Source organism: Eurosta solidaginis, chromosome X (assembly GCF_040869045.1).
Source record: "Eurosta solidaginis isolate ZX-2024a chromosome X, ASM4086904v1, whole genome shotgun sequence".
NCBI lineage: Eukaryota > Metazoa > Arthropoda > Insecta > Diptera > Tephritidae > Eurosta > Eurosta solidaginis.
This window is the reverse complement of record NC_090324.1, coordinates 172,638,271-172,652,162: the sequence shown is the minus strand read 5'-3', so window position 1 is coordinate 172,652,162 and position 13,892 is coordinate 172,638,271. Positions and strand designations below refer to the sequence as shown.

Below are 13,892 nucleotides of genomic sequence, written 5' to 3'. Positions count from 1 at the left end.
TCAACACTTTATCAAATCATTAGGCATTTATTTAATATGAATAAGCTATAAAGCAAATTAATTAAAATAAACTTAAAGCCAATGATCTTTTGATAAAGAATTTATATGTTAATAGATTACAATGTCCTTATATGAAAAAAATGCACACAATTTTTATAATATTAATAAATTAATATTATATATATAATGATGAATTTTTCATAAAGGATATTCAGGTTCATCGGGCTCAACCTCTAAGAAGTTTCACGTACTATTTAACTCTCTATTCTATATATACTTGTTTACTATCGGTCTCATGGTTATATTTAGTTTTAGATGGAGTTTACCACCCACTTAGTGCTGCACTATCAAGCAACACGACTCTTTGGAAATATCTTTCTAGTAATCATTAACGTTATACGGGCCTGGCACCCTCTATGGGTAAATGGCCTCATTTAAGAAGGACTTAAATTGCTAATTTCTTATACTAGATATTAAGATATTCCATAGACTGCATCTCACATTTGCTTACCAGAGTGACTTAGTGCTGAACTGTTTTCTTTTCGCTCGCCGCTACTAAGAAAATCCTTGTTAGTTTCTTTTCCTCCCCTCATTAATATGCTTAAATTCAGGGGGTAATCCCATATGAGTTGAGGTTGTATAATTTTTTTTTTTTTTTATATATATATATATATAAACAAATATTTTTCTTTTAAATCCATTAAGACTTAAAAATCTTTTCATCCTTGATAAAAATTTTTCATTTTTATACACACACATTGATATTAAAATAAATATTATTATAATTTGTTTTATTAAATAAAGGAGCAATTCTAGAATAAAAATTTTTATTTTAAGCTAGACGTTCCCCAATATAAACAAAATTATTATTTATATAATATAATGTATGTTTGTTTGTTTATTTTTGCTTTAAGGAATACTAAAATTTTTTTCTTAATTTTGAGGATTTCTTGAAAATATATTTTTATTATATATATTTTAATTTGACTATTCATATTATGGATTATGTATATCCAATAATATACCATTTGCTTTAAAATCTTTCAATTAAAAATTAAAAGATCAAGCAACTTATTTAGCATAGTCTTACAACCCTCAACCATATGTAGTCCAAGCAGCACTTTAAAATAAATTAAAGTACGTAACAGCATGGACTGCAATATGCGTTCGAAATGTCGATGTTCATGTGTACTGCAGTTCACACGATGACGCACAGTTTGCTGCGCTCTTCATCGACCCATGAGCCAAGTGATCCACCGCTTAGAGTTTTAAATTTTTGTTTTTTAATTGTACGTCAATTTTTTTTTAAATTTTCATATTTATTGAAACATCAATAAATAATCCAATTTTTACCCAAACATTTTTCAGTTGCGTATGCCTTAGTTTACAAAAACAATTTTTACATTGTTAATGCAAACAAATTAACTTATCCTTTATTTATTTTTAAATAAATCGTAAGTACAACCATATAATGTTTATATAGGGTATTATTTTTACCCAAACATTTTTCAGTTGCGTATGTCTTAGTTTACAAAAACAATTTTTACATTGTTAATGCACACAAATTAACTTATCCTTTATTTATTTTTAAATAAATCGTAAGTACAACCATATAATGTTTATATAGGGTATTATTTTTACCCAAACATTTTTCAGTTGCGTATGTCTTAGTTTACAAAAACAATTTTTACATTGTTAATGCAAACAAATTAACTTATTCTTTATTTATTTTTAAATAAATCGTAGGTACAACCATATAATGTTTATATAGGGTATTATATACAAAAATAGAAAAATTACAAATAATGAAAGAGAACAATAATATAAGATTGAACTTGTATATATATTTTGTGTCCGCGGCCTAGGTAAGGAAACCTCACTTACTTTCGTTGGTCGCTTAAAAAACACATATGTATAAATATATACACTTTATAAGCCCAATATAATTATATTCAACTAACAAAATTTGAACATTTTCTTTTTGTTTTTATAAATATCATACCACTGCACATGCAACAATTCAAATAATGAAAGTGAACAAGTTATATATATATGAGCTTCGCTAATATATTTTGTGTAAGCGGCCTAGGTAAGGAAAACCTCACTTACTTTCGTTGGTCCTCTAAAACACATCTGTATAAATATATCGACTTTATTAGCCCAAATATAATAAAGTTCAGCTAACAAAATTTTTGCTGCTTTACCTGTGTAATTGTAGTAAGTATTTATTTTATATATTATTATTATAATATAATATTTAAGAACATTTTGTTCTTTCCTTCCGTCAATTCCTTTAACTGCATAATAATATGCAGCAATTTAGTTGCTTTTTATTATGGCTTTATTTAAATATATTTTGCCGCGGCCTAGGCAAGTATTTTACTTGCTTTCATTGGTCGCTTAAAACACATATATATATTGTTTCATCACCCATTTAAGTTTTCATATTTTAGAACATTTTGTTCTTTCCTTCCGTCAATTCCTTTAACTGCATATGCAACAATTTAGTTCCTTTTTATTATGCTTTATTTAAATATATTGTGCCGCGGCCTAGGTCGCTTAAAACACATATATATATTGTTTCATCACCCATTTAAGTTTTCATATTTTAGAACATTTTGTTCTTTCCTTCCGTCAATTCCTTTAACTGCATATGCAACAATTTAGTTGCTTTTTATTATGCTTTATTTAAATATATTGTGCCGCGGCCTAGGTCGCTTAAAACACATATGTATTTTTTAGAACATTTTGTTCTCTGTAAATAATATATACTACTGCACATGACTTTTAATGTACTTTTATTGTAGTATTATTATTATTGTTGTTTTTTTTTGTGTGTTTTTCGTTTTTATTTTCGGATTGGAACACAATAATGATCCTTCCGCAGGTTCACCTACGGAAACCTTGTTACGACTTTTACTTCCTCTAAATAATCAAGTTCGGTCAACTTCTGCATATCAACCGTGACACACTAGGCGTCACAGCGATCACGTCCGGAGACCTCACTAAATAATTCAATCGGTAGTAGCGACGGGCGGTGTGTACAAAGGGCAGGGACTTAATCAATGCGAGTTAATGACTCACACTTACTGGGAATTCCAAGTTCATGTGAACAGTTTCAGTTCACAATCCCAAACATGAAAGTGGTTCAGCGGTTTACCCAGACCTCTCGGTCTAGGAAATACACGTTGATACTTTCATTGTAGCGCGCGTGCAGCCCAGGACATCTTAGGGCATCACAGACCTGTTATTGCTCAATCTCGTTACTGCTAGACGCAATTTGTCCATTTAAAAAGCTAGTGTCCTTATAATGGGACAAACCAACAGGTATAACTCCACTTATATAAACACATTCAAACATTTGTAAACAAATTAGTAAACTCATGAAAGAAGGCTATAATAAGCTTCAACTTTATAATCCTGAAAGCATCTATTTAATATATTTGAGTCTCGTTCGTTATCGGAATTAACCAGACAAATCACTCAACGAACTAAGAACGGCCATGCACCACCACCCATAGATTCGTGAAAGAGCTATCAATCTGTCTTACACGCTTATGTTCGGACCTGGTAAGTTTTCCCGTGTTGAGGCAAATTAAGCCGCAGGCTCCACTCCTGGTGGTGCCCTTCCGCCAATTCCTTTAAGTTTCAGCTTTGCAACCATACTTCCCCCGGAGCCCAAAAGCTTTGGTTTCCCGGGAAGCGACTGAGAGAGCCATAGTAGTAGCTACACCCAATTGCTAGCTGGCATCGTTTATGGTTAGAACTAGGGCGGTATCTGATCGCCTTCGAACCTCTAACTTTCGTTCTTGATTAATGAAAACATCTTTGGCAAATGCTTTCGCTTAAGCTAGTCTTACGACGGTCCAAGAATTTCACCTCTCGCGTCGTAATACTAATGCCCCCAAACTGCTTCTATTAATCATTACCTCTTGATCTAAAAACCAATGAAAGTAAAACAGAGGTCTTATTTCATTATCCCATGCACAAAATATTCAGGCATTTGGAGCCAGCTTTAAGCAATCTAATTTGTTCAAAGTAAATGAACCGGCCCACAACAGCACTCGATGAAGAGCACTGAAGCAGGTTTTAAATAGGAGGAATATATAAAGAATACATTGTATCCAATATATATAAGAACTCCACCGGTAATACGCTTACATACATAAGGTAATGTACATACCACAATTATAGTTTTACTACCCGTATGAAGCACAAATTCAACTACGAACGTTTTAACCGCAACAACTTTAATATACGCTATTGGAGCTGGAATTACCGCGGCTTCTGGCACCAGACTTGCCCTCCAATAGGTCCTTGTTAAAGGATTTAAAGTGCACTCATTCCAATTACAGGGCCTCGGATATGAGTCCTGTATTGTTATTTTTCGTCACTACCTCCCCGAGCTGGGAGTGGGTAATTTACGCGCCTGCTGCCTTCCTTAGATGAGGTAGCCGTTTCTCAGTCTCCCTCTCCGGAATCGAACCCTGATTCCCCGTTACCCGTTGCAACCATGGTAGTCCTAGATACTACCATCAAAAGTTGATAGGGCAGACATTTGAAAGATCTGTCGTCGGTACAGGACCATACGATCTGCATGTTATCTAGAGTTCAACCAATATAACGATCTATAAAGATCGCTTGGTTTTAGCCTAATAAAAGCACACGTTCCATAAGGTCCGTGTTTATATTGCATGTATTAGCTCTAGAATTACCACAGTTATCCAAGTAACTGTTAACAATCTATGGAACCATAACTGATATAATGAGCCTTTTGCGGTTTCACTTTTAATTCGTGTGTACTTAGACATGCATGGTTTAATCTTTGAGACAATCATATAACTACTGGCAGGATCAACCAGAATTATATTTAAAAAATATAATAAAAATTATATTTTTTGTGTTTAATGTAAATAATATTACTCTGCATATGCAAACAATTTAAATAATGAAAGTGAACAAGTTATATATATATGAGCTTCGCTAATATATTTTGTGTAGGCGGCCTAGGTAAGGAAAACCTCACTTACTTTCATTGGTCGCTTAAAACACATCTGTATAAATATATCGACTTTATTAGCCCAAATATAATAAAGTTCAGCTAACAAAATTTTGTTGCTTTATTTGTGCTGTGCTTCATTGTAATATTTCATTTACATTTTTCTCTTTGTAAATAATACTACCGTACAAGCACCAATTTAAATAATGAAAGTGAACAAGTTATATATATATGAGCTTCGCTAATATATTTTGTGTAAGCGGCCTAGATAAGGAAAACCTCACTTACTTTCGTTGGTCGCTTAAAACACATCTGTATAAATATATCGACTTTATTAGCCCAAATATAATAAAGTTCAACTAACAAAATTTTAGTTGCTTTATTTGTACTTTATTGTAATATTTCATTTACATTTTTCTCTTTGTAAATAATACTACCGTACAGGCAACAATTTAAATAATGAAAGTGAACAAGTTATATATATATGAGCTTAATATATTTTGTGTAAGCGGCCTAGGTAAGGAAAACCTCACTTACTTTCATTGGTCGCTTAAAACACATCTGTATAAATATATCGACTTTATTAGCCCAAATATAATAAAGTTCAACTAACAAAATTTTAGTTGCTTTATTTGTACTTTATTGTAATATTTTATTTACATTTTTCTCTTTGTAAATAATACTACCGTACGCTAATATATTTTGTGTAAGCGGCCTAGGTAAGGAAAACCTCACTTACTTTCGTTGGTCGCTTAAAACACATCTGTATAAATATATCGACTTTATTAGCCCAAATATAATAAAGTTCAACTAACAAAATTTTAGTTGCTTTATTTGTACTTTATTGTAATATTTCATTTACATTTTTCTCTTTGTAAATAATACTACCGTACAGGCAACAATTTAAATAATGAAAGTGAACAAGTTATATATATATGAGCTTCGCTAATATATTTTGTGTAAGCGGCCTAGGTAAGGAAAACCTCACTTACTTTCATTGGTCGCTTAAAACACATCTGTATAAATATATCGACTTTATTAGCCCAAATATAATAAAGTTCAGCTAACAAAATTTTAGGTGCTTTATTTGTACTTTATTGTAATATTTCATTTACATTTTTCTCTTTGTAAATAATACTACCGTACAAGCACCAATTTAAATAATGAAAGTGAACAAGTTATATATATATGAGCTTCGCTAATATATTTTGTGTAAGCGGTCTAGGTAAGGAAAACCTCACTTACTTTCGTTGGTCGCTTAAAACACATCTGTATAAATATATCGACTTTATTAGCCCAAATATAATAAAGTTCAGCTAATAAAATTTTTGTTGCTTTATTTGTACTTTATTGTAGTATTTAATTTTACAATTAATTATTGAATAAAGAATTTTCGTTCTCTTGTATATTTAAGAACGATATTTATTAATTTTGGTATTTCAGTAATAAAATTATTTTTATATACCATACATTTACTTAAATTTCCATTACATGAAACATATACATTTATTATAAAATGTATATTTTTTCTATGATATGAAATTAAAAGTTTCATTTATATCGAATTTATATTAATAAAATATTTTAAAAAGCATCTGCTTGCTTCTTTTTTTTTTTTACATTTGGATGAGTAAAGTTAACATACAAGTTTTTTTAGAAACACATTGAAGTCTAAATTTTCATACATGTTATTTTTTATATGTGCGCGGCCGCAACACATTTTAGCAGTATTTTAAAAATTTTAAAACTTTCATATATGTACTAATTAGTACTTGTATGAGAAACTTCCTCATACTAAAATTTGACAGTTAGTTTAGAATATGAAAACCAATATATGATCAACATTTTCTAATTTAACTAACAGTCTTACTAGGAATTATATCAAATATCAACACTTGATGTATTAATATTTGAGTTAATAAGCTTAAATTTGCTTATTTTTACTTAGTTTTGCTTAGCTAAAACTAATTTTCATACATTTTTATATGTGCGCGGCCTCAGTGCAATGTTACATCCTTTCACTTCATTGGTCGCAACACATTTTTAAAGTTTAAAGTTCGTACGAGAAATTTTCTCATACTAAAATTTGACTGTTAGTTTAGAATATGAAAACCATTTTATATGATCAAAATTTTCTAATTTAACTAATAGGTTTTACTAGGAGTTAATTGGAGTTAGTTTAGAATATGAAAACCATTATACGATCAACATTTTCTAATTTAACTAACATCCTTACTAGGAATTATAGCAAATATCAACACTTGATGTATTAATATTTGAGTTAATAAGCTTAAATTTGCTTATTTTTACTTAGTTTTGCTTAGATAAAACAAATTTTCATACATTTTTATATGTGCGCGGCCTCAGTGCAATGTTACATCCTTGCACTTCATTGGTCGCAACACATTTTTAAAGTTTAAAGTTCGTACGAGAAATTTTCTCATACTAAAATTTGACTGTTAGTTTAGAATATGAAAACCATTTTATATGATCAACATTTTCTAATTTAACTAACAGGTTTTACTGGGAGTTAATTGGAGTTAGTTTAGAATATGAAAACCATTATACGATCACCATTTTCTAATTTAACTAACATCCTTAATAGGAATTTTATCAAATATCAACACTTGATGTATTAATATTTGAGTTAATAAGCTTAAATTTGCTTATTTTTACTTAGTTTTAGCTTGGCTTAGTAGTTTTGTATTGCTGACCAAAGTTTTCATACGTTACCTTAAATTGTTTTCTGACTCGCTCACCTCACATGACGAAAAATGTATGAAGAAAAAAGTTTCATACAGGTACAAACTTCCATAAGTAGAAAGTTTCATACAAGTAGAAATAAGTTTCATACAAGTACAAACTTCCATACAAGTACAAAGTTTCATACAAGTAGAAAAAAGTTTCATACAAGTACAAACTTCCATACAAGTACAAAGTTTCATACAAGTAGAAAAAAGTTTCATACAAGTACAAACTTCCATACAAGTACAAATTTTCATACAAGTAGAAAAAAGTTTCATACAAGTACAAACTTCCATATAAGTACAAAGTTTCATACAAGTAGAAAAAAGTTTCATACAAGTACAAACTTCCATACAAGTACAAATTTTCATAAAAAGTAGAAAAAAGTTTCATACAAGTACAAACTTCAATACAAGTACAAAGTTTCATACAAGTAGAAAAAAGTTTCATACAAGTACAAACTTCCATGCAAGTACAAAGTTTCATACAAGTAGAAAAAAGTTTCATACAAGTACAAACTTCCATAAAATTACAAAGTTTCATACAAGTAGAAAAAAGTTTCATACAAGTACAAACTTCCATACAAGTACAAAGTTTCATACAAGTAGGAAAAAGTTTCATACAAGTAAAAACTTCCATACAAGTACAAAGTTTCATACAAGTAGAAAAAAGTTTCATACAAGTACAAACTTCCATACAAGTACAAAGTTTCATACAAGTAGAAAAAATTTCATACAAGTACAAACTTCCATACAAGTACAAAGTTTCATACAAGTAGAAAAAAGTTTCATACAAGTACAAACTTCCATACAAGTACAAAGTTCCATACAAGTAGAAAAAATTTCATACAAGTACAAAGTTCCATACAAGTACAAAGTTTCATTCAAGTTGAAAAAAGTTTCATACAAGTGCAAACTTCCATACAAGTACAAAGTTTCATACAAGTAGAAAAAAGTTTCATACAAATACAAACTTCCATACAAGTACAAAGTTTCATACAAGTAGAAAAAATTTTCATACAAGTACAAACTTCCATACAAGAACAAAGTTTCATACAAGTAGAAAAAAGTTTCATACAAGTACAAACTTCCATACAAGTACAAAGTTTCATACAAGTAGAAAAAAGTTTCATACAAGTACAAACTTCCATACAAGTACAAAGTTTCATACAAGTAGAAAAAAGTTTCATACAAGTACAAACTTCCATACAAGTACAAAGTTTCATACAAGTATAAAAAAGTTTCATACAAGTACAAACTTCCATACAAGTACAAAGTTTCATACAAGTAGAAAAAGTTTCATACAAGTACAAACTTCCATACAAGTACAAAGTTTCATACAAGTAGACAAAAGTTTCATACAAATACAAACTTCCATACAAGTACAAAGTTTCATACAAGTAGAAAAAAGTTTCATACAAGTACAAACTTCCATACAAATACAAAGTTTCATACAAGTAGAAAAAAGTTTCATACAAGTAGAAAAAAGTTTCATACAAGTACAAAGTTTCATAGAAGTAGAAAAAAGTTTCATACAAGTACAAACTTCCATACAAGTACAAAGTTTCATACAAGTAGAAAAAAGTTTCATAAAAGTACAAACTTCCATAAAAGTACAAAGTTTAATACAAGTAGAAAAAATTTTCATACAAGTACAAACTTCCATACAAGTACAAAGTTTCATACAAGTAGAAAAAAGTTTCATACAAGTACAAACTTCCATACAAGTATAAAGTTTCATACAAGTAGAAAAAAGTTTCATACAAGTACAAACTTCCATACAAGTACAAAGTTTCATACAAGTAGAAAAAAGTTTCATACAAGTACAAACTTCCATACAAGTACAAAGTTTCATACAAGTAGAAAAAAGTTTCATACAAGTACAAACTTCCATACAAGAACAAAGTTTCATACAAGTAGAAAAAAGTTTCATACAAGTACAAACTTCCATACAAGTACAAAGTTTCATACAAGTAGAAAAAAGTTTCATACAAGTACAAACTTCCATACAAGTACAAAGTTTCATACAAGTAGAAAAAAGTTTCATACAAGTACAAACTTCCATACAAGTACAAAGTTTCATACAAGTAGAAAAAAGTTTCATACAAGTACAAACTTCCATACAAGTACAAATTTTCATAAAAAGTAGAAAAAAGTTTCATACAAGTACAAACTTCAATACAAGTACAAAGTTTCATACAAGTAGAAAAAAGTTTCATACAAGTACAAACTTCCATGCAAGTACAAAGTTTCATACAAGTAGAAAAAAGTTTCATACAAGTACAAACTTCCATAAAATTACAAAGTTTCATACAAGTAGAAAAAAGTTTCATACAAGTACAAACTTCCATACAAGTACAAAGTTTCATACAAGTAGGAAAAAGTTTCATACAAGTAAAAACTTCCATACAAGTACAAAGTTTCATACAAGTAGAATAAAGTTTCATACAAGTACAAACTTCCATACAAGTACAAAGTTTCATACAAGTAGAAAAAAGTTTCATACAAGTACAAACTTCCATACAAGTACAAAGTTTCATACAAGTAGAAAAAAGTTTCATACAAGTACAAACTTCCATACAAGTACAAAGTTCCATACAAGTAGAAAAAAGTTTCATACAAGTACAAAGTTCCATACAAGTACAAAGTTTCATACAAGTTGAAAAAAGTTTCATACAAGTACAAACTTCCATACAAGTACAAAGTTTCATACAAGTAGAAAAAAGTTTCATACAAATACAAACTTCCATACAAGTACAAAGTTTCATACAAGTAGAAAAAAGTTTCATACAAGTACAAACTTCCATACAAGAACAAAGTTTCATACAAGTAGAAAAAAGTTTCATACAAGTACAAACTTCCATACAAGTACAAAGTTTCATACAAGTAGAAAAAAGTTTCATACAAGTACAAACTTCCATACAAGTACAAAGTTTCATACAAGTAGAAAAAAGTTTCATACAAGTACAAACTTCCATACAAGTACAAAGTTTCATACAACTATAAAAAAGTTTCATACAAGTACAAACTTCCATACAAGTACAAAGTTTCATACAAGTAGAAAAAGTTTCATGCAAGTACAAACTTCCATACAAGTACAAAGTTTCATACAAGTAGACAAAAGTTTCATACAAATACAAACTTCCATACAAGTACAAAGTTTCATACAAGTAGAAAAAAGTTTCATACAAGTACAAATTTCCATACAAATACAAAGTTTCATACAAGTAGAAAAAAGTTTCATACAAGTAGAAAAAAGTTTCATACAAGTACAAAGTTTCATAGAAGTAGAAAAAAGTTTCATACAAGTACAAACTTCCATACAAGTACAAAGTTTCATACAAGTAGAAAAAAGTTTCATAAAAGTACAAACTTCCATACAAGTACAAAGTTTAATACAAGTAGAAAAAATTTTCATACAAGTACAAACTTCCATACAAGTACAAAGTTTCATACAAGTAGAAAAAAGTTTCATACAAACACAAACTTCCATACAAGTACAAAGTTTCATACAAGTAGAAAAAAGTTTCATACAAGTACAAACTTCCATACAAGTACAAAGTTTCATACAAGTAGAAAAAAGTTTCATACAAGTACAAACTTCCATACAAGTACAAAGTTTCATACAAGTAGAAAAAAGTTTCATACAAGTACAAACTTCCATACAAGTACAAAGTTTCATACAAGTAAAACAAAGTTTCATACAAGTAAAAACTTCTATACAAGTACAAAGTTTCATACAAGTAGAAAAAGTTTCATACAAGTACAAACTTCCTTACAAGTACAAAGTTTCATACAAGTAGAAAAAGTTTCATACAGGTACAAACTTTCATACAATTAATGTAAATAATATTAATATTACTCTGCACATGCAACAATTTAAATATCGAAAGTGAACAAGTTATATATATATGAGCTTCGCTAATATATTTTGTGTAAGCGGCCTAGGTAAGGAAAACCTCACTTACTTTCGTTGGTCGCTTAAAACACATCTGTATAAATATATCGACTTTATTAGCCCAAATATAATAAAGTTCAGCTAACAAAATTTTAGTTGCTTTATTTGTACTTTATCGTAGTTGTAGATGGCACCATACGATCTGCATGTTATCTAGAGTTCAACCAATATAACGATCTATAAAGATCGCTTGGTTTTAGCCTAATAAAAGCACACGTTCCATAAGGTCCGTGTTTATATTGTTGCATGTATTAGCTCTAGAATTACCACAGTTATCCAGGTAACTGTTAACGATCGATCTATGGAACCATAACTGATATAATAAGCCTTTTGCGGTTTCACTTTTAATTCGTGTGTATTTAGACATGCATGGCTTAATCTTTGAGACCATAACTGATATAATAAGCCTTTTGCGGTTTCACTTTTAATTCGTGTGTATTTAGACATGCATGGCTTAATCTTTGAGACAAGCATATAACTACTGGCAGGATCAACCAGAATTATATTTATAAAATATAATAAAAATTATATTTTTGTGTTTAATGTAAATAATATTACTCTGCATATGCAAACAATTTAAATAATGAAAGTGAACAAGTTATATATATATGAGCTTCGCTAATATATTTTGTGTAAGCGGGCTAGGTAAGGAAACCCTCACTTACTTTCGATGGTCGCTTAAAACACATCTGTATAAATATATCGACTTTATTAGCCCAAATATAATAAAGTTCAGCTAACAAAATTTTAGTTGCTTTATTTTTACTTTATTGTAGTAGATTACAAGTTAATTTTTTCGCTTTATCTTTTTTATTTAGCCACTTTAATATCCTTTGCTAAATAAATATTTCTCTTCAATCCATATCACATTTGGATTTATATAATAATAATTATTATTATTTTATAATATAATTATTTGCTACTATTTTTCTCCTCCTCCTTTGTAGCAGAAGATTTATTAGAAAGTCGATCAAAATCTTCTGCTTTATAAGAAGATGATGCAAATATAATAAAATGATATTTATTATTTTGCTTTATTTCATCATCTGTTTATTTTTTTTATATATGATACCAAAACAACAATAAAATGGGTAAATTTTATGTGTTGGAATCATCAAGCAAAGGTTATGCTTCAGTGGATCGCAGTATGGTAGCTGCTCTACCACTTACAACACCTTGCCCATTACTATAGTCGTTTACAAACGATTATTCTAGGCATTGCCATTATATTAAATAATGTTTATATATATATAACTAGCGCGACATACGGGCGATATTTGAATCCTCCCGCATTTGCTATGATATATAAGCCGCAGGCCGCAGGCTCCATTCCTGGTGGTGCCCTTCCTTCAATTCCTTTAAATTTCAGCTTTGCACCCATACTTCCCCCGGAGTTCAAAAGCTTTGGTTTTCCCGGGAAGCGACTGAGAGAGCCGTAGCTGCACCCAATCGCTAGCTCTAACTTTCGTTCTTAGTTTTTATAGAGGATTTGTCGCACCTAACAAACGCCTCTTTATATATAATTTTCACACATTTTTATATGTGCGCGGCCTCAGTGCAATGCTAGTTTGCACTTTGTTTTAAAAGTAAGATAACGAGGCATTTGGCGATCTTAAGAGAGTCATAATTACTCCCGCCACCATTTACCCGCGCTTACTTTAATTTGGGCACCGTAACATTACGTTCGGTTCATCCCACAGCGCCAGTTCTGCTTACCAAAAGTCGCCCACTGGGCACATTATATCATAACCTCAACCTTCATATCAAAAAAGGTGATGTTCTTACCCATTTAAAGTTTGAGAATAGGTTAAGGATCGTTTCGACCCTAAGGCCTCTAATCATTCGCTTTACTAGATTGGTCTTTCGCCCCTATACTCAAATCTGACAATCGATTTGCACGTCAGAACTGTTTTATATGTACGCGGCCTCAGTGCAATGCTACCTCCTTGCACTTCATTGGTCGCAACATATTTTTAAAGTTTAAAGTTCGCATGAGAAATTTTCTCATACTAAAATTTGACTGTTAGTTTAGAATATGAAAACCATTTTATATGATCAACATTTTCTAATTTAACTAACAGGTTTTACTAGGAGTTAATTGGAGTTAATTTAGAATATGAAAACCATTATAAGATCAACATTTTCTAATTTAACTAACATTCTTACTAGAATTATATCAAATATCAACACT

General features: G+C 29.9%; 1 non-coding gene and 2 pseudogenes across 1 annotated transcript; all 3 read right to left on the bottom strand.

Annotated features, from left to right (window-relative positions):
• Positions 1-638, bottom strand: part of LOC137235570 (large subunit ribosomal RNA) — a 4,856-nt pseudogene extending 4,218 nt beyond the window's left edge.
• A 451-nt stretch (positions 639-1,089) lies between these two features.
• Positions 1,090-1,268, bottom strand: LOC137235578 (5.8S ribosomal RNA). Its single transcript, XR_010947993.1, has one exon. It is a non-coding gene; the product is annotated as a 5.8S ribosomal RNA (ribosomal RNA).
• Positions 1,269-2,870: 1,602 nt separating this feature from the next.
• On the bottom strand, positions 2,871-4,865 carry LOC137235540 (small subunit ribosomal RNA; annotated as a pseudogene).
• Between the last annotated feature and the right edge of the window lie 9,027 nt (positions 4,866-13,892).